The 26,357-nt window shown below is 46.3% G+C and overlaps 1 protein-coding gene across 2 annotated transcripts in view; it reads right to left on the minus strand.

The window, feature by feature from the left end:
* EXTL3 (exostosin like glycosyltransferase 3) overlaps positions 1-26,357 on the minus strand; it is a 140,752-nt gene that overhangs the window by 90,877 nt on the left and 23,518 nt on the right. For both annotated transcript variants that reach the window (XM_077782483.1, XM_031504476.2), the window contains exon 2: positions 6,338-6,412. The gene's annotated coding sequence lies outside the window, so the exon portion shown is untranslated. The remainder of the gene's footprint in view (positions 1-6,337; positions 6,413-26,357) is intronic.

A 26,357-nucleotide genomic window follows, 5' to 3' on the forward strand; every position in this document is an offset into this window, starting at 1 on the left:
AGTGCAGAAAAAGCTTCACCTGACAATGTGAGCTAATGCACTTTTACCCACAGCAGAAGTTACCAAGTTTTTATCAAGGCTGAGGAGATGTGGAATTACACCCAGCTGTCTCTAGAGTTCACTCACAGAATTAAACTTGTGCTATTGCCATTGTTTCTCACTTCCCAGTCACTGCTACAGCAATGCAAACCTCCTGGAGAGTCCTTTAAATAAATTTTTAACCACTTTGAAATAGTTTTATTATACTAAATAATTACTGCAACATTTTTATATCACAAAGAAGTTTTCATCTGTTCTCAGGCTTTGTTCCTTGCAGGGCTCTCGTCCCAGCACTGTTCCCTTCCCAGGTGTCTGAGGTCAGATAAACTGAAATTAATTCCAGAGAGGGCCTTCAGGATCTGCTGTTGAATAAATGAAGCCACAAGTTCACAGAATGGGTTGGGTTGGAAATGACCTCAAAGCTCATCCCGTTCCATGGGGTGGCTGAGCTTTGTTATTTAACAGTGAAAAGAAACAGCAAGACCCAAGAGAAGAAGAATCAGGGAGTCACTAAGGTTGGAAAATCACAAAAATCCAACCATCAACCCAGAACCACCATGTTCACCAGGTCCTCAAGTGCCACATCCACACATTTTGGGAATGTTTCCAGGGATGGTGATTCCACCACTGGCCTGGGCAGCCCATTCCAATGCTTGACAACCCTTTCCATGAAGAAATTTTTCCTAATATCCAAACTTAACCTCCACTGGCACAACCTGAGGCTGTTTCCTCTTAGCCTGTCACTTACCTGACCTCCACCTCCCTCCTGGCAGGGAGCAAGAAGAGGCCTGGAGAATTGCAGTCCTGCACTAACACACCGTGGAGGATCTCACAGCAACCTGGTGGCTTTCACCTCACTTGAGCTCCTTCCCTCCAACCCCCTGTGTGATCCAAGAAGTGTGAGCAGAAATGAAATAAACACACAAACAGTGACTTATTCTGCCCAGATCTGAAGCAGCTCCTGGCAGGAAGGGAGGAGAAGAGAAGCCAGGCTGACATTCCGGGCTCAGCAAGCAGGAGCACTCCAGCACATACTGCTGGCTTTGTGATGTGCCACAAAGGCAGCCTGTTCCAGCTCCCCCAGCACACATTGTCCCACGCAGCCTCTGGTCCCAGCCTCAACGGCTGCATTAAATGGAATTAAATGGAAAAGTCCCCTGGGTGATGGCACGAGCTGGATTCTCCCAGCTCCATTTCCCCAGCGTGGCTGCACCACCGCAGGGATCCCGGGGAGGTCTCCAAACCTTCCCTTGCTCCAAGCTAATCCAGGAGGTCTCCCCTACATGGAGTCTCTCATCACAGGGATTTACTCGGGCAGAGCAAAATTCCACCACACAACTCAGCATTTTACCATTTTACAGGCCCTTTCCACACTGGCTGTATTATTCAGGCAATGTACTAAAAAAAGGTAAAATAGAAATAAATAGATGCAGTGTTCCAGTGCTGTCCAGGAAGAGCTGACCCCTCATTCAGGGAGATCAATGTCTGCTCCATTTACACCCTCAAAGGCCAAAAATAATGCTGGAACCACCAGGAGAAACAGCCAATTAAGCTGTTTTTCTCCCAAGCAGATTAAAAATTACTCTCAATTTACTACCTTACTAAACTACAGCTGAAATTATTATTGCAGGCTGGCTGTGGGCTGGCAGGCTGGCTGAGTGCAACTTCACATACACGAGAATAAAAGAAGAATGAGGAAGGACCATTAATATAAATTGATGGGGTTTATATATATACATGTATATATATATATATATATGAAGGGAAGGAAAATTAAAAACCTCCATCCTTCACCATGAAGGTGAAGGATGGAACGCCCTGAGGAGTGATAGAAAATCAGCCTATGGTTTCTGGATGTATTTCTCTCCCTCTCTCCTCCTCGTGGCATCCCCTGTCCAGGAGGAATCCCCAGCTGGGTTCAGGACTGGTCGAGGCACAGGTGACACATCTTGGCAGGCCAGGTGAGGCTTTGGGGAGCTTTTGGTGCTTTTCTGACAAATCTGTGCAATGAACTGATTGTGCTGCACCAGTGGGCTGCTTTAGGAGAGAACTGCCACAAGGACTTGGTCCTTTGGCCTCCCTGTGCAGAACAGAAGCCAGAGTGGAGCACAGAGCTGGCAACAATTTGGGGTTAAAGGCAGGAAGGCAGCAGAGAGGAGAGAAGAAAAGCACAGTGGTGGAAAGAACAGTGGAGATGTGGAAGATAAACCCAAACGCTGGGGAAAACTGTTCTGGATGGTCCAGGGGGCTGTGATTCAGCGCTGAGGAAAACATCCAAGAGTTCTCAGCTGAGCAGGGGCCCAAGTTGCCCAGGCTGCCCACAGGGCAGGGCTTTAATCACCCCTGTGGGAGCCCTGACTCACCTCGGGGCAGCACAAAAGCCACGGCTCTGAGTCAGGGCAGAGAGACAAAACCACAGAGCTGTCAGCCCCAGGCACATCAGCCTGCAGCCCTGGGACTGCCAACACTTCAATCACATCGTATCCCACCTCTACTTTTTGGAAGTCACTAATAAAATCAATATTTATGCAAAGCAGAGGAGATGGAGAGCCAGGCCCTGCCCTTGCAGAACCAGAACCTGTTTGATGGCTGATTTATATTTATCTAAATAAGACCGATTCTCAATTTGGATATAATTTCTTAACCAACACAGAGGGGGAGAGGGTTTAACACCTTGTCCTCATTTAGAAGATGCAGGAGACACCAGCAGATATTTAGTTTCACAAAATTGCTGCAGGATACAAAGATGCATCCCATGTCCTGGCTGACAGCACAAAGCCACATAAGCCTGCCAGGGCTCCTTGTTAACAACGTGGTGTTCTAGTGGCTAAGTGCACTGGAATGCTATCAGGTTTATTCATAGCTTTTCTGATAGAGTTTTTAGATTAGACACACAAATCTCTGCTTTTTAGAAAAAAAAAATAAATACAAGGCTATGGCTTATTATTACAAGGAGCATCAAAATTCCTGGTTTCCTGCAGCAAAAGGACAGGACCCCAGGAACCCAAAGGTTCTTTCAATTTTCTAGTAAGAGCACTCAAGAGGAGAAAAAAATTACCAAAAATTGGCAATAATGAATATATTGAAGGTGGCCAAAATCATGAAGCATCTTTGTAATGACCATTTAATAAATTAGGACATTTTAGTCTGGAAAAGAGGCTTCTGACAGGGGACACAGTAGGAATGTACAGAATTTTATGCAAATGCAAATGACAATTCCCCAAATATGAGCTTATTAGAGTACACGAGCTGTCAGTAGGTGCAGTTACCAAAAGGAAGTGGTTCACCACACAAAGTTAAACTTTGAAATGCCTGGACAGACAGAGGCTGAAAGCACAAGAGCTGAATAAACTGAAGGGAGGAGAAGGACATTCCTGCTGGCATGGCTGGAGACAGGACAGACCCAGCCTCCCACAGCCCAGGTGTTTGTTTTGAAGAAGCAGGTGAAAGTCTCCAGCATCTTCTGAGGGGCACAGCAGCAGGAATTCCAGCCCCCTCACTTCCCAGTGCTCCTGCAGGAGGCACAGGCAGCACAAACCCTCCCTGCCATGCCCAATGCTCTCCTCCCCTGCAGCTGTGAGCAGAGGCCACAGAGCCCGTGTCAAGCACAGGAAGCACCAGACCCACGCTGCTGCTACATGGATGGTGCCACATCCTCACAGGAAGGGACCTGCTGCACAACTCCTGCACAGCTTGGCTTCGCTGCCCAGCCAGGAAGTCTCAGGGGCTGTTTGAAACAGGAGACTCTTGAAAGTATTTTTAGATCCCAGGCCCAACCCGGTTATTTAGATATTTAGTGTCACGGACAGAGTTTTGCATAAGAATGGCTTGTTAAGGAATCACTTGAAACAGGTTATTTTCCCATTCTGCTCCATGGCAATCGCAGACTGTTTCCCTGTTGGAGCCCAGAGCTTCCCTCTGGCTGCCCTGGAAGGTCTGGGACCCTGGCAGGGGTCAGAAACCCCCCTGGACAGAGCCCCCAGAGACACTGTCTGTGATCTCTGGCCATGGAAAAGAGTTTTCAATCTTACAGGATGAATTACAAGCTCTAAGTGTTTGATATAAGTAATAATTAAGTGTAGCACGGGTGCAAAAATAAAATTTTAGGATTCTAGATAAGGGGTCCAACGGGGACAAGAGAGAAAAAATTAAGTGTGTCTTGTCCTTTTTCTCCTTCTTCATGCCCTCCATGTCTCACTGTGGTGTTGGCATTTTTCTGTTGGTTCAGGCTGGGGACACACTGTCCAACGTAGGTGACAGATATTGGCACGTTATTGTAAATCCAGCCCAGGGAGTTTCTGGTATTTAATGTTTGTAACATCCCACTGAGGGCAGAGCCCCACACGCTGCCCTGCAGGACAGAGCTGGGCAGGGCAGCAGAACATGTTAGAGATAAACAGAATAAACAACCTTAAAAACCAACAGGAACAATTTATAACTTCTTCTTTGGCGGCAGGGCTGAAAAACAGAAACCTTCTACAATCTCAAAATCATCAATACCACAAATCCCGAAAAAAGGAGTCCCTTGAAACAGGTTATTTTCCCATTCTGCTCCATGGCAATCACAGTTTCCAGCATCTCCTCTATCCCAGCTCCCTGCCAAAAACAGCCCTTCCCTCAGCTATCTCCTACTGACCCAAATCCATACTCCCTGCTTTAATCACAGTCTTCCACCCTGAAAAGAACTCCAAACCTGAAATCCTTGTCTCCTGCATTCATTCCTCCAGCCACCAGGCCCTCTAACCCAGAAGGGCTCCTGAAGGTCAGTGCTGCACACCGCAGCAGTGTAATAAATGTTGATGTCCTGGGGGAAGCCTGTGCAGCCCCTGGCCTTGTGCAGACTGCACAGCTGCCAGCCTGAGACTTCCTGCTCCTTAAGATATGCAAAGAGAAGGAGAATTCAATGGTATTGACTGATTCCAGCTCCTCAAGTCAGCAGATCTGGCTCAGAGCACACGCTGGGATTAGAGCTGTCGATGAGGACCTTGGCACGGTGGCACCGTTCGTCCTTCAGGTGCCCTCATGTCTATTCCCAGTTTTGTTTCACTGTGGAATTTTTCACAGGAGCTGTGTTTCAGCTGAGGGGAATCCCTGCTGTGTTTGGCAGGGCACAAGGATGTCCTGGATCCAGAAGCACAACAAGAAATGCTGTAATACACAGGATTGAATATTCCTGAGCCCAGGACATCCTGCATGGAGTGGCTGGATATGGGAGAAATGAGGAAGGCACTAATAAGTTTGCCTTTCTTTCCTTCTTTCCCAGAAGCACAGGAATCCTCTGCCCTGCTCCCTGGCTACAGCCACACCAACCTGATGACACAACCCAGTCCCCAAATGCATTATTTCATCCTTGACTTTTGTTAACAAACACTTTCAGTTTCAAGATTCATCATCCCACGTTATCCTTAGGGAATCACCTGCTAGGACTGTCACAATAAATTCAATTACTGCAGCTCCCACACTGACCTGAATTTTACAGCCTGTGCTCGAGAATCCTCCTGGCTTTCAGACACCTGTATCAGGCAATTCCCTATTTCAGTCTGGCCACACCACTGCAGCACATGGGCCAAGACATTCCAATTACTCAGTATTTACTAGCTCAAGTATTTACTCCCTCACAGTTGTGAGTTCTAAGATGTTTGCAGACACCTCATAAAGCACAGGCTCATTATTACAGCCCATTAACACGCATGCAAGACATTTTAACGTGTAAAAATTCCCCATGAAATAAAGATTTTCTCCTCCACTTTCAGGGCAAACCTGCCATCCTTACCATGAAGTGGACAATGCTTTCCACTGTTTTTTTCCTGCTCTTTTCCGCCCACCAGTCCAGCCAAGCCTCATTCAGCTGATTTCATAGCACTCATTTATGAGCAACCCCGGCATGTGCTGTGGCAGGTCCCTCATCCACCCTCCTCACTCGGTTCCAACAGCTCCAACAAGGCTGGAATAGCTCTGGGGAGCATTTCCACTCCTGACCCTGCAGCAAGGAAGCCTCAGGGGATGCCTTTAGACCTTCAGTGTTGCTTCTCCACAGCCCCGAGCAGGTACCAGAGGGAACCGCAGCAATTCTCTGCTCTGCCACTACTGGAGGTGGGATGAGGACACAATTTACCACTTCAGATAAAAGGAGCTGGAGCACACTTCTCCCAAAACAAGAGTTAAGCCAAGGAAGCTTGTACTTTTAGGAAAACACTGTCCAAGCATGCAGGCTTAATGCTGTGCCCCAGTGGAGGCAATTTGAGGCTGACATCAGGCACTTCAGAAAGTTTTACTTCTGAAAAATGAAGGTACTCACTGTATACGGTGAGCAGCTGACAAACTGGAACCTGTCCCTCTTCTGCAGCCAGCTCTCTACTCATCTGTCTGGAACCTGTTAGAGAGGAAAAAGAGCTCTAAATATAGATAAAGTGACCCAAAAAAAACTTCAACTAATTTTAAATCAAGAAGTAGGCCAGGTGATCAATGCAAAACAGACAAGCTCACCTCCCCAGCGCAGAGGTCAAGAACTCAAAGCACCTTGCAAAGCTCTCAGCAAGGTCTCTCAAGCAAATGCTGTGATGCTTGAAAACAACTGCAGCACCGGCTGCCTTTGGAGGCTGTTGAGGTCAGACCTGAGCCAGCCCAGGAGAAAAACAAAGTATTTATACATGAGAGCCAGTTACTCCAGTGGCAGTGAATCACAGCTCTTTGTGACACGTCCTGATCCCCAAAGCACCATTACACACACAAGGGAACAAATGTTTATGCAGACACGGTGCTGAAGGGTTACACGGGCTCTGATCTGGAGTGCACCAAAGAAGTTCTCTTTAATACATTTGTTGTTTCAACACACTTTATCCCTTTAATGAGGTGCCACCGAAGTTCTGCTTAAACCCATTTTGATTAAGGAAAAGATTATCCATAGAATTGGTGGCCGTACGTTGTTAGCATACATCACACACAGACCAACTGTGCTTTGGGGAGACATTAAATCCCCGTTCAATTAATAGAGATACCTCTTAAAACGAGCATTAAATAATTCCCCACAATGTAGCACAACAACTGGCTACTCCAGTAAATTGGAATAGAAATAACTTCCCATCTCTCCACCAACAAAACCCCAATCAAAGCTTGCCCTTAAAACAAGAGGTCAGTACAGAGGGATGGTACTACCTCAGTGCTATTGTGTGCTTATATTAAAAGCTCTTCATCAAAAAATTAAATGAAATGGATGCCTTTCATGTTTATCAATAACAGAGCTAATGGTTTTTATGTAAATGCCATTACTTCCAGCCAGATCTGCAAGAGACTGGAGCCACACAGCCCCATCTCCCCTCGCAAGAGACTCCCTTCAGGCAGCCAATCTAAATGCAAATTACAATCAAATGCAAAACCAAGAGTTTTCTGGATGATACTGAACACATAAACCTAGGGACAAAGCAGAGATATTTAAGAACAACTCTCCTCTTCTGGAAAGACCTCCCGATCTCACACTGCTTTTCTATCTTGAACATACATAAAAATTAAAGTATAATTTGGTTCTCATTTATAGTCATATTATTTAACAGCTTCTTCCCTTCTATTGCCTTTGGTGTTAAAAAAAATAGGAGGGGAATGTTCTTGTGTAGAGAGAATTACCTCTCAGAGATGCTTCCCCCACCAAAGAGAGCATTCCATCACCACGGGCATTAAATCAGAGCCATAATAAAGCCCCAGTTGGATTTGCCAAGAACAAACTGCACTTCCACATTTTCAGGAGGAAATTTCTTTTTGGAATGGAGCTGTTTTGCAAACCAAGGAAGAAGGTGTTACTACAGCATGGTTATTAAGAGGCAGAGACACAAAACTGTTGTCAGCACAAGGAGCACCACGTTCCTGTAGCATCAAAGCTTTTGGAAGAACGCTTAAATCTGACCCCAACCTGGAGCACAGATCCAGCCAGGATTTTGTCAGCACTGATTAAAACAAGGTTCTAATGGCAAACCTGAAAAGGACTAACCTTAGCAACCGTGCTGCTTAGCAAGGAGAATGCACAGAGGAAAAGCTGAGATTAAAACAAAGGGCAAAAAGCTGACGACTCAACTATGGCAGGGTCTGCAGGTGAGTCTCGGCAGGGACTTGCTCCACCTACCACAGGCAGCTCCACACCAAACTCCCATTCCCAAGAGGAGCACAAGCCCTTGGAGGGATGCTGCTAATTAACAATGGGGCTCGTTACACGGGTGAGGAGCTGAGCACTTTGTGTGTGTGCAGGAACACTCACAGAGCAGAACCTCGCTAATTAGCATTAATGACTGCGAGACCACTGCTGCAAACAGCTGGATTTTGGGAATCAGCCAGCAAGAAACCATGCCAAGTGGGAAAGCAGACGGACAACGCAGCCCAGCGGGTGCCTGGTTTCCTTCTCTGGGTATCTATAATTAAATAATTTATCATTGTGCCCCTGTGTCTACGAGTGAATGTGCAGACTGTCAACAAAGCACCTCCTGTTATGCAAAGCCTTGCTAGATCTGAAAGTTCGAGTGCCTGTGGAAAGAGGTCATCAAATTAAAAACCACAGCCCTGACTACCTTCTCTCAGAAACTTTTCTCGTGGGCCAGCATTTCAGAAAACTCATCAGCATCTTCTTCATGTTCTGTCTCACAGATCTATTGTTCTATACACAAAACCTCTGGCTTTTAGTCCTGGATCACAACCTGGGAGTTGCTAAGGCTCCCTTCTCCTCCTTCCCTTCCTCCATAAACCTGGTGAGGCAAGTTTTGGGTCCTCTCTAGCAAAAGGAGACTGGGACCCCAACCTGGGCCTTGTCACCACACCAACCCTGCAGGACCAACCCATGAGCAATGAGAAAAGGATGGGGCCCTTCCAAACCAAGCACATCTCCTTTTTTTCCCCCCACTCTGGACCCGCTGTCACTGCCAGAACCACTGAGGGTTTCACACCCAGCTACAACCACGTGTGAGCAGTTTGATTTCACAGCCGTGCTCTGACTTCAGCTGTCAAACCCACAGGACCCCCGTGAGCAGCAAAATCAGAGTCAGCCACACATCCCCAGCCTCCACCCAAATGCTGCTGCTCACGGCCTTCACCACTGCCTTAGCCAGCAAGCTGGGTGCCAGCAAAATTAAGTTTTGGTGGCAAAAAACTTCCAACCATCGCTTGAATTTTGTGATTTTGCAAAGGCAAGGAGCAAAACTGGAAATGTTTCCCTCCCTAAGAGCTTCTGTTCTTTGCTGTACAATTCACAACTACACTAAACTTACTCAGCACTATAATTTTTATTTCTCCTTTCTGTCATCACACAGCCTCATGCACAGCCCATGACTTCACTCGCTGAAGCCCAGGATTTTTCCCCTTTGCAAAGGTTCAGGTTTATGCACAGCAAAACGGTCTCTTAAACAGTCTATTCTTATTTCCTTTTGTCAGAGGCTTCATGCTATGATGAATGTGTAGAAATGCAAAGCAGAAGTCCACACAAAAAGAAGCAAGTGTGTGAGGTAGTTTTGTCTAATTAAAAAAGAGGGCCAGGATTGACTTACGCCTCATTAAAGAGCCCCACTCTGCATTTTTATTAGATGTATTTAGACACCAGCAGATTAAAAAAATAATAAATTAAAAGCAGTTATATTCTTAACATATGGCCCTGGATCATTCATGTGGATATAAACGAAAGTGGGCACAGCAGATCTCCAAACACAGGCATGGAAATCATTTTAATGGTGCACATGACCTATAAAATTTCAAGCAACGCCGAACTACACAACGGTGTGACAGAATTCAGCTACTGCAGGGCTGTGTCTTGTCCCCACACATCCCTGTGCAGATCACAGCTGCTCCAGGAGACAGAAAGAGGGAGCAGAGTAATTCCTGCTGATGAACACACTCAGGCAAACCTCCAGTTTTTGGTGGAGAAACTGAGGCATGGAAGAGGCATTTTCTGCTGTTAATTCATTTCCAATCACAAATAAAAACCCAGATAATATCTCAGCTGTCGGCTTCTTCACTATCAAGTGTCTTTGGCAACCCTGGTCTCTATCTTGACACACAGCTCAAAAGAGAAAACTTGCTAGGAAATCAAGAGCCAGTGGAGCCAATTCTGGCCTGCACAAAGCACTAATTACTAATGTAAATTATATCTCCCCAGCTTGATGGCGATGATAAACGATGGCCAATCATGCGGGCAGAGACTGGCACTGAACAAAACAAGGAGGCACACCCAGAGCAAGCATGTCTTGCAACCACTAAACACACATTTCTGTGCTCTACGTGGGCAGCAACTCCTGTCCGGAATATTTTAACAGCAAAAACTACACTGGAAAAAAAACCAAAACAAAACACCACCACAACATAAAAAAAACCTGGGTACATTCCTCCTCTTAGTCGGAGCCAGAACTTAAGAAACAAGTAACATAATTACTTCCACACCAGAAGGAAAATAAACCCAAGAACACACAGAGGGAAAGAAACAAGCCTCCAAAGCAGATCTGCAAAATAGTTCAGGGTTTCTGTGCTGGGTAATAATTTCCCAGCACAAATCAGGAGAGCAAAAACTACAGGGAAGCAAATTTTGGGGTGATGAACACCTCAGAGCCCACAGCACCCTCTCCTCTGCCCCTTCCCCACAGAGCCTGCAGAGTGGGTGCCCAAAATCCTGCACATCCTTCAGCCACATTTCAATTTACCTGAAATGACCTTTTCTGGTTGGTGTGACCTCTGATACAAAAAGGAAGAAAATCATTTCCTTGCCTTTTTTGCATCAAGCACAGAGAGGATTAACCCCACCAGTGACTGTGGGTCCAGAGGTGCTCATCCACAAGAAGTCCAACATCCCACGAGGATTCATCTGTGCCCAGCCCATGTTCCCCAGCTGGGATAGCACTGGACCCAAAATCCTGGAAGGCTGGAAGCAGGAGCAGAGCCTCTGTGCTCCATCCAGATAGCAGAAGCAGGCTGACACAGTCACTCTTCACGGATAAGTAAAAGCACTTTAAGGAGAGCTTTTTTTTTTTTCCCTCCCCTCACTTTGTTTTAAATGGCTGAAGAATTTCCTCTGTGAATGCTCCCAATTGTGGCTCACGCTGAGTTATTTTTAAAAGCACAGAACCAGATTTTCAAGGCCCTGAATGAGGAAATGCAAAGCTTTTATTAAGCAATAATAGCCCAGACAATGGTCACAATTTCCCAAGGGTCTGAACACCGGCAGCTGACAATGAGCTTTATTCCTCCACAAAAACCCCTTCACAGGCTCGGAAGGTTTGCTTTGTATGATCCAGGCTCAAGTTAGGGAGTTAAAACAGAAAGCTCTGTGGTCGTTTTCAGTGAGATTTCCTCCACCACTGCACATCTGATCAGAGATACAAAAATCAGTGGGAAAAAGAGCCACACACTGTCTCATTCCCTCCTTTCCTACCAGGACATCATTCCATCCAGCTGGACCTTTCCCTTGCAGATGGATCCCAGCTGATAAACTGGCCAATATTCCCAGGGTCAGGAGAGTGAAACAAAGCCCTTCAGCTTTCTTCCTTGATATCTGAACCACTCCAAAATGCCTCTCACTAAAATGGCCAGGGATACTCTCCAAACCTCATACCTGCTACCCCGGGGTACAATCAGATCCAGTGGCCACATCACCTCTTATTTCTTCCAAGCAGGAGGAAGTTGCAACTCTGAGGAGTTTGTACAAACCCACGCAGCAGCCAAGTTTGGCCAGTTTCACTCAGTAATGCTGGTCACAAGAGATTGCCAAAAAACCTGAACCAGCTGGACCAGCTCTCTCTGCAGCCAACATGAGCAGCAGGCACTGCTGGAGCACAGAAAATCAGATTGCTTCAAGATCTGCTCAGGACAAAATGAACTGTGCTACACAAAGGTGCTGGTTATAAAGCAGACCTTGAGAAAGAAGGGGAAAAAAATGAAATAATTTGATCACCGACCAGATCTATAGAAAAAAGTCCCAACCTAAATGTCTCTCACACGAATGCTGGCCTCACCTTCAGACACCATAAATTCAGGAGCTCTTCCAACCAAAACAAGAGTATTTCTATCCTCCCAACATCTCCTCTTCCCTGTCCCACAGAAAGCACAGTGAGGCTGCACAGCAAACCAAGATTACGACTAAACCCCACAAACAAGAACCAAGCTCAGATTTAATCTGAGCACTTCCCAAACTGCTCTGCCACACAGCCAGGAGACACCACAGGAGCTCTTTCTTCCATTTACCACAGCCTCCAGGGGTTGTGAAAACACTTCATCTTCTGCAGATCTGTCAGTCAGTCCATAACCAAGAGAGCTGGTGTGCCCAAAAGGAGAAAATACTCCAAACCTCTTCAGAAACACCTGCAATGCTCCTGCTGCTGGTGCAGCTCCTCCACAGCTGCACACCTCTGGAGACCTCTGTGCTTGCTGCATCAGAAATCCTGCTCAGAGTGGTAGGGACTGTAGAAAATGCTCTCACGTTTGTCTACAACTCCCTGGAGAAAAGGAAAAGGTGTTCTGAGGATTAATGAAAAATATGCTTTGTCCTCCTTGCTGTTTACAACCTGGCTATAACCGGCCATAAGGCAACAGCCTCCACCATCCTTTGTCTTTTTTACTGTAAACTTCAAGGCCCCTTGACCCTGAACTTGGCTACTGAAAAATAATTAATTATCTGCTTGTGTGTAAAACAGCTGTCCATGTCTATGTCCAAAGAAGTGTGCAGAATTCAGGATATGTTCAGAAAATGGATGCACTCAAAGACTGAGGATGCCAAAAGTACCCAGATACCGCCATTCAGAGAATTCACAGAAGCACTTTTTGTGCAGCAACATCTGTAAATCAAAGCATATTATTTTCCACCCTCATAATCAAGAGATTTGCTAGATTATCTAGAGCTCTGTCTGATCATGACAGACGAAGCTGTTGAAGCTCACTGCAGCTGCCTGAAACGCACACTCACCAAAGAGCTCGAGCAATGAACGCAGCCCCTTCAGCGCTCACTTCCAATTAGGAAAACTCTCGGTGTGATGAGCAAAGAGCCCCTCACAGCCAGAGGAGTGGCCACAGGTGACAAATGTGCAGGCCAGCAGCCACTGCTTGGCAGAGGAGCTGCAGGCAGGCTGCAGTCAATGAGAAAGCAGAGGCTGGAATCTTGTGGGGAGCACAGACAGCAGAACTTTAAAAGGCAGCTTTGCCAGCGAGCTCAGCTTCAATTAACGAGCTGTATTTGCAAGGCCAGACTCCAAAATCAGTATCCAATCATCTAACCCGTGCTTAAAGAGACACCATTATAGCATGGAACTGGGGATCAGCTGGCTGAACTAATCCCAGGCAGATGCTAAAAGTACCAGCAAATAGGTCAGTAATGGATCCCACACCAGCCTGCAGCGGGGAACAGGCACACACCACCACTCCTGCACCTGTGGAAAGGGTTTGAGAGGTTCCTCCCAGCCCCAAATCCATTTGCTAAGTATTTCATTTTGTGGTTCAGGGGAAGGGAAGTCACAGCCCACCTCACTGCCAGGAAGCCTTTTCATTGCTACCTTTCCAAGTGATGGTAGGCAACAATTCACTCCTACACAGGTAGGAGCAAAAATGCCCTTGGGCATTACTGACAATTCCAGATTACTACAACCAGAATACAAATCAGATGTGGAGATTTTATTATACAACTCTGGAAATTACTTAAATCAAGCAAAAAGACACAAGGTTAAACTAAGATTCCTTTCTTGCTCTGCCCTCCACGTCTGCCTGTGGAGTACACATGACAAAATTCAATACAGCTGTTCACTTTCAGAGGCAGCACAAGAGTCATTTATTAACCTACACAAGGTCCAAACACATACCTCTAAAAGCATGGGCTAAGTTATTCCAGGTACTTTTTGAGACACTGCTCTCAACAGAGAGTGGTGACAGATACCATCTTTGGAAAGATTCAGGACTGTATCTTACCCAGTCTCTGCTGCCATCAGTGACCTTTACAGTAACACAATAAATATTTTAGCATATAATGAATTTGCTGCATTACATTTGCTCTTTGGGCCGTTGAAGATCAGCCAGGAACCAATCGATTGGAGGCACAAAGCTCCCACAAAACTGAAAGCTACAATGGAGGTTCTTACTACCTGCAGCAAAGAGTTAAGGGCTGAAGAGAAAAAAGGTGTTGGAAAAAAAAAACCCAAACCAACTTATGAGCTCTCCTTTCATATAAACTTCCATCAGATTCACTGTATCAGCCCTGAGATCCCTGCAGTCACTCGAGCAGGACTGGCCCCAAAGCTGCATCTTTATTGTTTCGAATTCCAAGATTCATTTATGTCAGCAGCAAACCTTTCAAAAATAACCTCAAAAACCCACAATTTTCCCAGGAGTTTGAAGGACTACGAGGGAAGCTGTGTGGTTTAGCTCCAGTTCTGCCATCATCTCTTTTGGATCACTTGGATCCCTTCCAGACACCTCCCTCCATCTCCGTTTCTTTGCCTGCTTGGAGGTGTCAGGGCTTTGTCATTTTGCAGCAGCACCTCAGGAACACGTGGAGCTGTTCACCTGCAGAGATGAACACACAGAACCAGCAGATACCAGCACTGAGGCTGCTGATCTGTGCCAAAACCTCAACCAGACAGATTGTCTCATATTTTTTTTTTTGGATCTCATTTTCAGTAGATGTAGAAAAATTATCCCAGGGGTATGGCAAGGGACCAGAATGTAGAAGATCATTTCATGACATCTGTAATAGCACACACTAACAAGTGAACAACACCACCTCAATTTTTGTCTTATGACCTCACTCATTGGGAAGAGTTTTTATCACCCTCAATATCTTTACAAACACTCCCCCTCTCTGTCTTCAGCAAGTCTTTCCTTGCTGCCATATAAGCCCAAGGCTTTTCTTTCCTCCCCTAGAGCTGAAGTCAAAGTAAGATCTTAATTTCCTCTACCATCTGCAGTGAAGCTGCCTCCACATCTGTGCCAAACAAACTGGAATTACACCATTAATTTCAGCTTAGTCAGCTCACCCTATAGACTAAGTCAATATTTGACAGATATTTAGCAAAGACTATATTTTATTTAAATTCAGCACATCGTGCCCACCAGAACAGATAGAGCAGAGGTAAGAGTCAGCAGGACTCGCTGCTTGGGGGAAAAACAAAAAACACCAGACAACCAGACTTCTTTTGGATGAAGATCTCCTCTCATCAAAAAAAAAAAATAAGGGGGTTAGGGATAGAAAGAGCAGTTTCCTGAGATCAGCCCCCCGAGAAACAACTAGCATTCCCGGGAACACGGCACTGCGGGAGTGAGAACATCTCAGCTTTCAGAGAGGCAGGGTTGCTAAGGCAAGCAAACAAAAGGCTCCTTGTCTGCAGCCCACAGCTCCTCAGCACATCCCCACCGCTGCTGGAGATGGGCTGGTGCAGCCCATGCAAGGAGCTCCAGCTAAGCCCAGGCTCCATGGCAGAGCCCCTCCGAGCAGCCCTCCAGAGCACTTCGTGTTTTCCGGGATCTTCCCAGCTGCTCCACAGCTGGCAGGGAGCAGGGAAATTCTGAGCAGAAGGATTTATGCGAAAACAATGCCAAAGAGGAAGGAGTCAAACCAGCAAGCAGAGTGTGGGGAATAAAATCGTAATAAACAGAACAGATCAAGCACAACTCCACCATAAACTGCAAGCGGCCCACTACTCTGAGTTTTCAACCATGGAAAAAAATAAACCATCAGCTGCAGGAGGGCCCCTCAGCTTCCCACCCCTCCGACAATTTTTGTGAGATTCTGAAATGCAGCTGTTTGAAAGCAGCACATCCCAGCAGATCTCGGTGCTGTGAGTCAGCGCTGGCTCTCCCAGATGTGAGCTCTCCCCAAGTGCTCTTTTCCAGAGCAACAGCTCCAGCAGCGTCAGCACCAGGAGCCCTCAGAGCTTTCTGCCAGAGCTGCTCACAGGCAGAAAAACTGCTGAAGCCACCCCACATGCCAGGCTGGGTAATGACATCCCCAAAAACAGGCTCACCACCCCACACTGGGGCAGCTTTTAAGATGAAGCTGCTCCAAGTTCGAAAATGGGCACTTTTTGCTTTTCGATAGAAAAAGCCAGAGAAGATGGAAGCAATTCTTTTAACTGTCACTTCAATTTCTGGTGTCACGTCTTCCCTCCTCCACCAGCACAGGCAGATCCTGGATGCCTCTAAACCTGTTGTGTGCCCTGGTTCATCCTGCTGGCTGGCAAAGTCCTGCGCTTACACCACGAGCCCTGGGAAGGAGTGCCAAAATTGAGGATTAAAGGAAGAGGTCAGTGAAGAATTTCAATAAACAAAGCATCCCAGGCAGGAGGAGGGGAGTGTGGATCCAAACCTCCCTCTTGCCCAACCAGCCCAAGTCCCCTCCTGTCAGCAGACACCAAGCACTACAGACCAGAGCTGCCACCAGCAGAGAAAGCTCCTCATGTAACTTTTTTTCTTTTTTTTTTTTTAATGTGTGAAAACTAAGTGTTCCTTGTTTTGTACAAAACTGGCTGGGAGAGGAGAGTCCAAACATCAAGTAAATAATCCCCAGGCAGCCCAAACCAGCTGCAGAACAAGGAGTCTCCCACCCAGCAGTGCCCCGGGGACCTTGCAGGGAGGGAATCTTGTTTGGCCAAAGGAACGTGCCTGCAAACAGACAATAATAAATAACCCCGTGCTGCAGCTCATCAAAGGGACGGCTCAGGATTTTAATTCAGTCACAAAGTCAAACTTAAAACCAAAAAGATGCATATCAAGGTTTATGGCAACAAAAGGTTTACAGCAACGTTTTCTCTTGCCCCTGGACAAACTCTTTGGCTGCAGAAGCTGGAGGAAACCACACAGTGTGGACACACCAACGTACCCTGCATTTGAAAGCAAAGAGAACAAAGCTCTGGTGAATGTGGGAAATTGGGAAGCCTGACAGATTTCACCCTGGTTTATCCCCTGGCAAATTAGCTACTGTTTAAACTTGGAGCTTGGGCATTACATCATCTGTTTGCAGGGGAGGATTTTTTCTCTTTTTTTTAAGCTAAACCATTATTGTATTCACAGCTTGAGGAACGTTGTTCACTCCAAACAGAATCAACTAAATGAAGGGGTGGATCAAGCTCTTTGCAGGAACGCTGCGAGCAGGGAAGCACACACCTAATCTGCTTTGCAAGTTCAAACAGTAAAAGATCTTATCTGGAATTTAAGAGGAAATGTGGAGCCCCTCAGGTTTGTCTATTCAGATCCAAGGATGAAAAAGCTACTTTTTCAAGTCGGGATGTGCAAGATCAGCCTGATGAGGAGGCTGAAATCACTCAGCTGCAGATCATTGTGGCTGGGTCCCATTTGATTCTTCCTGTCATTTCTGTCCCCTGTGGAAACAACCCCAGGTTTCAGTCCCTGGGGACACCACGCTGCCTTGAGGGATCAGCCTGACAGGAAGGGAAACTCCAAACTGAGCTACTGGATATATTTCTGCCATCTGTTGTCTTCTTCCAGCTTGGACACTCATTTTGGAGATTTAATTTTCCCTTGAGAGATGCTGATCTCCACCGGTGCAATTTTCTCCAAAGCTGGCAGAAGCTGAATTTCACAGCACCTGCTCCTTGGCACAGCTCTCACCGAATTTTCTTTGGTGTTTTTGGATGACCAGGCCCTCACAGCCTCAACAAGTGCAGCTCCAGAAAACACAAAGAGCAATGGGCTCTCGTGTGGAAACTTGAATGCTGAGAGATTTCACACAAGGTGTTTTTCTGACCCTTCGCTCTCTGAGGGTTGTTGGATTTAAAAGTGGGAAAAAAGTCAGAATTTTCCAAAGGGAAAAAGAAGGACCCATTGGTCTCATCCGTGGAAACAGGTTTCACACAGAGTTGGTGTGGAGCAACGCCCTCAGATATTGGACATTTTCCTACAAACCAATCCCACAGTGAGCTCTGACCACAACCCAGTAGCACTGAGGAAATAGATTTTACAAAAGCTCTGCTAAAACTTTGCAAAAAAATATAACAATCTTTTTTTTCCTCTTTCCCTAAACCTGGCACAGTTCTGTGATCTCATCACATTACAACCTCTAAAGCTGAAAAGACAAAAAAAAAACCAAACAAAAAACCCAAAACCAAAGCAAACCCACAAATAAAATCGACAAAAAGCCCACAGACCTTTCATCATCACATCTCTAGACATTCAAAAATACAGCAAGAATTTTCTCCTTAAATAAATAAATAAATAAATATTTTGTGATAATATCCAGGATAAGCAATTCTGGCTTTAAAAAAATCCAGGCAAACAACCACACCAAAAACTTTCAAAGACTTCATCTAAGTCCTGTCAAATCGAGCTTAACCTTTAAAAAAAGGAAAAAACAGTAATGCACACAGAAAACCAGGCTATACTGTCAGAATGTAATTAAAAAAACCAAAAACAACTCAATTTTGCTCCATATCGAGATTGCCAGGAGCTGATCTGGGAGAAAGTCAAGCAAACAAATTTTCTGAGATTCCAAAAGGTCATTCCAAACAATTACTAAAACACAGTACTGCAAACAACATATGCCAATTTTTTTTTTTCACTTTGCAAGATATCTTTACTGCTCCAGTTATTACCTGGAAAAAATAATAATCCCACGGATCGTGCAGCCGATTAAACAATTGCATGAATTGCCAAGAAACCATTAAAACTGCATTTCAAAGATAATTGAGAACTGTTTGTTTCTTCTTCCTCCGCTTTTGCATAACTGTTCCCAAAACAGGTCTCATCTGCAGCTCAGCTTGGGCCAGGATGAAGACATTCCTTCCCACTGGACAGGAAGTAAAGGGAGATCAGTAATTTCACTTCTCAAAACAGAATAGCAGAATTCATAGCAAGGAGACATCAGAATAAAAAGGCAGTAAAAAGAAGCCCCAAAGTCTGACAAATCTGTACCCAATACACATTCTTCTAGTTGCCTCACTACCAAGAACCTTCAAAACATGGCATTTTCTTCTCTCAGTGCCACTGCAGCCCCATTGACAGGAACTGCCTGTGTCAGCACAAAGCTCTGCTGCACCCAGCAGCAACGAGGAGCTGAAAAATGAGCATCTGATTCTGGTGACCTTCATAGTCATTTACAACAGCCAACTGTTCTTGTCCATTCAGCGTGTTCAGAGTCCCTGCGCCTCATTAAATCGCCCTCCTTGGTCCTGAGCACACCCTGGGGCTGCAGGGAAGATAAAAGGGGGCTGGGGCAGCTCCCTGACACACCACAGTGGCTGTGGCACTGTCCCACTGCTCATTTGTCACCTGCCCAAACTCAGCCACTCCTACGACCGCCAGAAGGGGCTGGGAAGCTGCTGGGTGGAAAAGGACCTGGGGGAGGTGGCCCACAGGCAGGTGGCCATGAGCCCAGGTGTGCCCAGGTAGGCAAAGGGGCCAGCTCTGGGGTGGCAGCAGGGCCAGGGCAGTGCTGTCCCCTGTGCTGGGGCACCTCCAGCCCTGGGGACACTTCTGGGACAAGAAGGACATTGAGGGGCTGCAGCCTGTCCAGGGAAGGGAACAGAGCTGGAGCACCAGGAGCAGCTGAGGGAGCAGGAAAAGGAGCTCAGCCTGATGAAGAGAAGGCTCTGAGGGGAACTTTTCCCACTCTGGAATTCCCTGATAGTATGAGGCAGACAGGTGGGATCAGGCTCTGCTCCCAGGAACAGGGAAAGGATGGGAGGAACAGCCTCAAGCTGTGCCAGGGGAGGCTAAGGTTGGATAACAGGAGGAATTTCTCCACTTAAAAGTGCTGCCCAGCCCTGGTACAGCTGGAGCCTCCATCCCTGGAGGGATTTAAATGCCCAGTGGAGGTGGCACCTGGGGTAAGGGGCAGCAGTGGCCTTGGCAGTGCTGGAGGATGGTTGGACTCCATGATCTCCAAGTGCTTTTCCAATCTAAACTGTTCTCTGATCCCCCTCCAAGGACACTCAGCATGAAACCAGCCCTTGCCTTGTGCTCCTTACCACTAAGGGGACTCCCCATCTCCTACCAAAAATCCCTCAAGCAGTTTGCTGTTGGATTTTCAAATAAAATCACTTCACTGAGGCATCATCAGAAAGACAGGGACTGCAGAGCTGAGAGAGGGAGAGGGACCAAGGCCACCCCTTCTAGCAGCAGGCTGTGAAATCAGTTCACCCATGTCACAAATCTCAGATTCGAAGGTCAGTGCCAACAAGCAGCAGGCAGTACTTCCCTGCCTCACAGACACTCTGCCATACACTCAGATACTATGGAAACCTTAACCTGTATATCCTGAGCAGAAGGAGGAGGAGGTGACAGAAAAGCTTGGATATAATCCCCTCTCTCCTCAAAAGACTCCACATAAACAGCCTGAACAGGGAGATCTCTTGATGCACATACAACAGCTTTTGGTAAACAGGCTAAGAATAGGTACAGGGACAGCAAAGTGTCCAAGCGAGACTCCCCTGCACACAGCACCGAGCTCACAAGAAGCATTCCCAATACTGCTCCTGCTTTAATCAGTTTTGAGGAGAGGAAATTCGCTTTGGTCCTTTTTATAACACTTGCTCCATTGCATTTGTCAAACAGCTGCCACTTTCTGTCCCAGGGAGAGCTGCTGGAAGCCAAGGCTCGCGTGTCGGCGCACGCAGCAGAGATCAGGGATGCACACGGAAACAGGCGCCAGATCTGCCTGCAGATTCCGGGTCACTCCTTCCAAGGCAATGGAATTACAGAGAGACACAAGTCAGAGCAAAGCCGGGGTCATGCTGGTATAAGCTACCCACGGAGATGCTCCTGGCATTGCCACCCGAGCAATGTCACCTGAAACACAAGCTCAGCAAAACAGTGCACGCCAAAACATCTTCCCCAATATCTCGTTTGACAAGGGAGAAATAATTCTGTAGCTTGGCCTTCCTAATCAAAACCATCATTGTCCCAACAACGTAAAAGTCATTTCCAGAGGAAGAGCAGGGCTGATCCCTGAGGGATGGAGGGAGATCAGCTTGTGTACAAAAACCTTGAGATATATGCCAGCTCCAGCTCAATCGTTGCTCCTAACTAACTACACCCTTGAGACACTGGCAAAAGGCTTGCTGCTATTCATCATCGCCACAAAGTAAAAACAGTCAGAAGACCCTGGAGGCATATGCAAGAAACCGACTGCAGGATTGCTTTGAATCTTTTTTTATTACATCTTGATTTTTGTTAAAAATTCTCAGATTCACATCAACAATGACACTTTGAAGACGTTACTAATTTACAGCTTTGCCCGTAAAGAATGGCAGCCTCAAACTTGTTTTAAAGGTAAGGAGTTTAAGTTTGCAGACTACGACAGAGCCCAGCAGCAAAATACCCAAAATGTTTCTGGACCCATCAAATCTGACCTGCTCTGCTGGAAGGGAACCACGTCAGAATCAGCTCCACCTCTGGCTTTTAACAACCACCCCACAAGATCAGTACAAGGACAGCTCTCCCCTTTCTCCTGGTCCTTGTTTTTGTTTAGGGATGCACAGTTGAGAACTTTGCAAGGAGAGGCTTAACAGCTAATTGTCAGATGCCACAGTAATTAGTGGCACCTTTCCAAGGCATCCATCTCTGGCTGCTTTTCCCATAGCTGGCTCCTCCTCAATCCCCACATTAAAATGATGGTACACAAGGTAGGCGGCAGATTGATGTACAAGTACCAAGGTCTTCCCAGGAGAGATGCCTGAGGAAAGAAATATCTTAGCTAAACAATGCACGGGTTGGTTTTTTTCCTTCCTATTCGCTGTGGAAGGGCTATCTTTATTAATTATCTGAGAACGATGCTAACCTATTCCCTGACATGTATTATTAGATGTACAAAGCATTTCTGGGAGTCAATGGGCTTCTGTATCACATGATCAACAAATTACCTCTAAATGAGGAAGATAAGATCACACTGTCCTGACTTCTGCCCACCTTCTGGTCACACATCACAGCTTTGATGTCACTACTACACTTCTATCAAAGGTTTCCATCCTATTTTACTTGCAGACCCTCACAAGTTTCCCTGCAGACAGAAAGGCTCTGGTAGGGAATTCAGGACTGCTCTGCTTAGACTTCCCAGAGCCCGCAGAGAGAGGCTCACAGCATTGCTCTATATATTTAGGCTCTGCTCTCAACTCGGAGGCTCCCCACTTGTTTGGCAGCTTCTTCTCATCACAAGCTCCAACGCTTCCACGCCAACCTTTTCCAGGCATCATCTGCGTGTCAGCAGCACTCCCCAGCATATCCTCCACTCCCCACCAACACAATCCAGAACACATCACTTCCCACTAAGTGCCTACGCAGAGCAGACCTGCAGCATAATGACTTCCTCGTGCCCGGAATAGCAGCACTAAGAGATGTGTACGAATCCCAGCCCCGAGCGTTCCCGCGTTACGTACGATGCGGAGGCACTGGATCACGGGTGGGAAAGACAAAAAAGCCTTTCCCACGTTCAGTGACGGGCCCAGAAGGTGGGCTGCATATCACAGAATCACAGAATAATGAGGTGGGAAGAGACCTCTAAGATCATCAAGTCCAACCTATGCCCCAATACCTCAACTAGACCATAGCACCGAGTGCCATGTCCAGTCTCTTTTTAAACACATCCAGAGATTCTGATTCTACCACCTCCCTGGGAAGACAATTCCAGTACTTTATTATTCTTTCAGTGAAAATGTTTTTCCTAGTATCCAACCTGTACCTTCCCTGATGTAGCTTGAGACTGTGTCCTCTTGTTCTGCCAGTTGCTGCCCGGTGGAAGAGACTGACCCCACCCCACTGCAACCTCCCTTCAGGAAGTTGTAAAGAGCAATAAGGTCACCTCTGAGCCTCCTCTTCTCCAGGCTAAACAACCCCCCAGCTCCTTCAAACATTCCTCAAGGATTTTGTGTTTCAAGCCGCTCACCAGCCTTGTTGCCCTCCTCTGGACAACATCCCCATATGGGATGGGGAAAGGAAAGCTTCTCTTCATGTTGGAAATGGAGATGTGTTGATGGGACAGTGTAATGGAGGATGTTGGATGGTTTTAATTATATTGTTTTTATAAGCAGAGAAGCCAATCTTCACATTAAGCATCCAAACATGAATTCATCATCGCTTTGTCTGGATTTGCAAAGTACCCAACCTGTCAAAAAGTGTTCCCTGAGGAAGGCAATGCATGAGCAGAGCAATGCACTTCCTGCTCTGTGGCACTGTGGCCTTTAAACAAATAGAACTCACTTCCAGATGAATCCATCGGTGCCAAATATTCCAACATAGATTTGAGATGACTTTGTTACACTGAACAGGAAAACAGCTCATCCAGAGGCAGAAGTCAGAACCCAACTTCAGGCAACACTGGTACCAAAACACAACAGGAAGGAAAAGAAACCTCAGGCTGCCTGCACTGTCACTGTCCCTAATATTAAAGTCAGATGAGAAGATACCTGGAAGTATTTTGAACCATAAAATAAAGCATTTTATGAGACAAGACAGGTAAAAGACCAAGCAGCTGGGCACCGTGCAAAGCAGAGGAATAAAAATGTTACTTCTGCACTGGGAAATGTTCTTAACATTTCCTATTAGAAGAAACTTGTTTCTCAGAATCCATGGGTTAACCTCACTTTCTGATATCACAGGCAGACATTTGGATTAGAAAAGTGGTACATTTTCTTAATGCATCAAAATTCACAGGGAAAGGGGAGGGCAGAGGATAGCAGAGAAAACACAAACCTGACTCCAGGCAACAAGATTCCAGTCATTTAGGAAGCTGACTGTAAGAGCAGAAATTCTGAGACTCATTAAGAATATGTGCTTTAAAATAGTCCTTATGTCCATTACTGCCTACAGATTAACTGCTGGGTTGGAGGTTTAGGGTTCTGTCCCACTCAAAAAAAAAAAAAAAACCAAAACCATACAGCATTGATTTGATTGATTTATTAGTCTCAATTTTCTGTATTTCACTCAATTTCACCCTTGAGGAACAGATCGTGTTATTGGCTATGTCAACATAGCCCTGAGAAACCATTATCCATTTACCACCAATTAGCAGGGACAGATCATCAAATCCCAGAATGGTTTGGGTGGGAAATGACCTTAAAGCCCATCCCATTGCCCCCTGCCATGGGCAGGGACACTTTCCACCATCCCAGGTTGGTCCAAGTCCCATCCAACCTGGCCTTGGACACTTCCAGGGATCCAGGGGCAGCCACAGCTTCTCTGGGCAGCCTGTGCCAGGGCCTCACCGCCCTCCCAGCAAAGAATTCTTTCCTAAAATCTAACCTAAACCTGCCCTCTTTCATCCGAGGTGGATTAGTCAGACCTCTAAACTGCTCTTGCCGGTAACAGGCATCAATTAACAAACACCAATGACTTCACAGAAACGGGATTTCAATTTGCACTTCAAAACGGGCCCTGCAAGTGCTGTAATAACATCAATTGACCTGGTGGGCCAGGCTTCCTACGCCCAGGCAGCCCGGGGATCGATGAGGCTGCAAGCCACGGAGCTGCACACGCTTCTGCCTTTATCCTTCCTAAACAAACCCCAAAACCTCAAACTGGCTTTGCACCTCTTCTCGGGCAGCCTCCACCACCGCGATTTGCATGTGCCGAGCAGCCGGCTGAGCTGCAAGAGCCAAACTCAGGCAGGACAAGCTCCAGTGAACAGCACTTGCAGGCGTTCTCCGAGAAGAAAACTCTGCTTTTGAGGATTGCAGCCCCACCACTGCAGCTCATTGCCCTGCCAGCTTTAGCGCAGCAATCACGGCTGGGTTGTAGGAGACAATTTTGAGGCTCCAGCTGCATCCCCCAAATGCCATGGGAATGCTGTCCCCACTGCCAGGCCACACAGCAGCAGAGACTTGTTTGTCCTTTCAGTATAGAGTGGCGCATCTAAAGTCTATGAGTTACACTTGTCTTTTTCACATGAAAACAAACAAAAAACCCAATGCCTGTTGGGGATTTTGCTCATTAGGACTAACACCAAATACTCCACCCTGAGTTAAAATCCCAGAGTTAGGAGCTGCTTCAAAATGTTCAGTCTGCTCCTTCTCAAAAAATAAAGGTATTTAGCACAGATTGCAGGAAAAATCTCTGGTGATGAGACAGGAGCCAATGACCATGAGGTCTCTTCCAGTTCACTGCTCCTGTGGGGTCTCCAAAGCAGAAAAATTGTCTCTGAACCAGAAACCAATTCACAAAGGGCCGCCAAGATCTTGGCATCAAACAGGTAACATCTGTGGTTAGCTGCAATTCCCAGCCTGGTGAAAACATTGCTGTAGGCAGCAGGAGGAATGCCCTGGGAAAACAGGCAACTGGGAGAAGCGATAGGAGTCAAAGAGTAAGGAGGGAAAAAATCAAGCAACAGAGACTGGAAGGGAAAAACAACAAATACGTGCACAGCCAGAAGGACAGAGATAAACCAAAAACTTAAGCTGAAGGTGTCATGGCATTTCAAGAATTAATAGTCACGGGAAGCAAGCTCAGGAAGGGCTCTGCCTCCCCATAAGCAAACAAAACTTGGGAATGCAGCAACAACACCCAACTCATCAGCTAAACAGTCCCAGAGATCCACAAATATTCATGGGAAGACGATGATGATCATGATCTTTCCTAACCCGTTTGAACAGAACAAAAACAACCCTCCGATTTTGCTGTTGAGACCCAGCCCAACTGAAGGCAATTGGACAATCATGCTTTACTTATTCCCAGCATTTGCTGCTTTTGCTCTGACTTGGCAACTGCCAAAATCCATCCTCACGTGTAAACAAACACAAGAGCTAACAGTCCCCACTTGAAAAATCACAGAATTCCAGAAAACTGCTCTGGATTTCCCTTCTGCAACACGACATCAAGAAGTTCAAGATCCGTCTGTTACCACAGCTGAGCTGCCGGAAAAATTTTGCTCAATGAAGGCAGGCAATTACCCCAGCTCCAGAATCCCTGAACACCGAGCTGAACCCATGCAAACTTCCATTTCTGGAATGAGAAATGGAAAAGCAGAGGCATCCCAAAGGCCTGAGTGGGAACAGATAACACTGCATGATAACAACTGGGCTCTCAGATGGGAGGTGACGTCGAGGGATTTGTCAGGGGGAGAAGAATCTCTCTCCCCATCATCACATAATCAGACCGTGGTTCATTCCTGATGCTATTTCTGCATAGAAACTAGTTTAAGATTACTCAGTACTTGATAAAACCTGCCAGCCCACGTTCCAAGATGTTACTATCTCGGATATCATAGATTTCTCCATGAGAACAGAAATATCAAAGATAATCACCTCCATGTGACACTCCTCTCAGGAAATAAAAGTTACTTAATCTTCTTCACACACATGTGAGGCTTGCAGCACAAGAAACCCAGGCAATTTAAAGTTATCATATCACGGTATCAACACACGCAGCCTACCAGACTC

This window comes from Lonchura striata, chromosome 3, assembly GCF_046129695.1.
Source record: "Lonchura striata isolate bLonStr1 chromosome 3, bLonStr1.mat, whole genome shotgun sequence".
In the NCBI taxonomy this organism is placed as follows: Eukaryota; Metazoa; Chordata; class Aves; order Passeriformes; family Estrildidae; genus Lonchura; species Lonchura striata.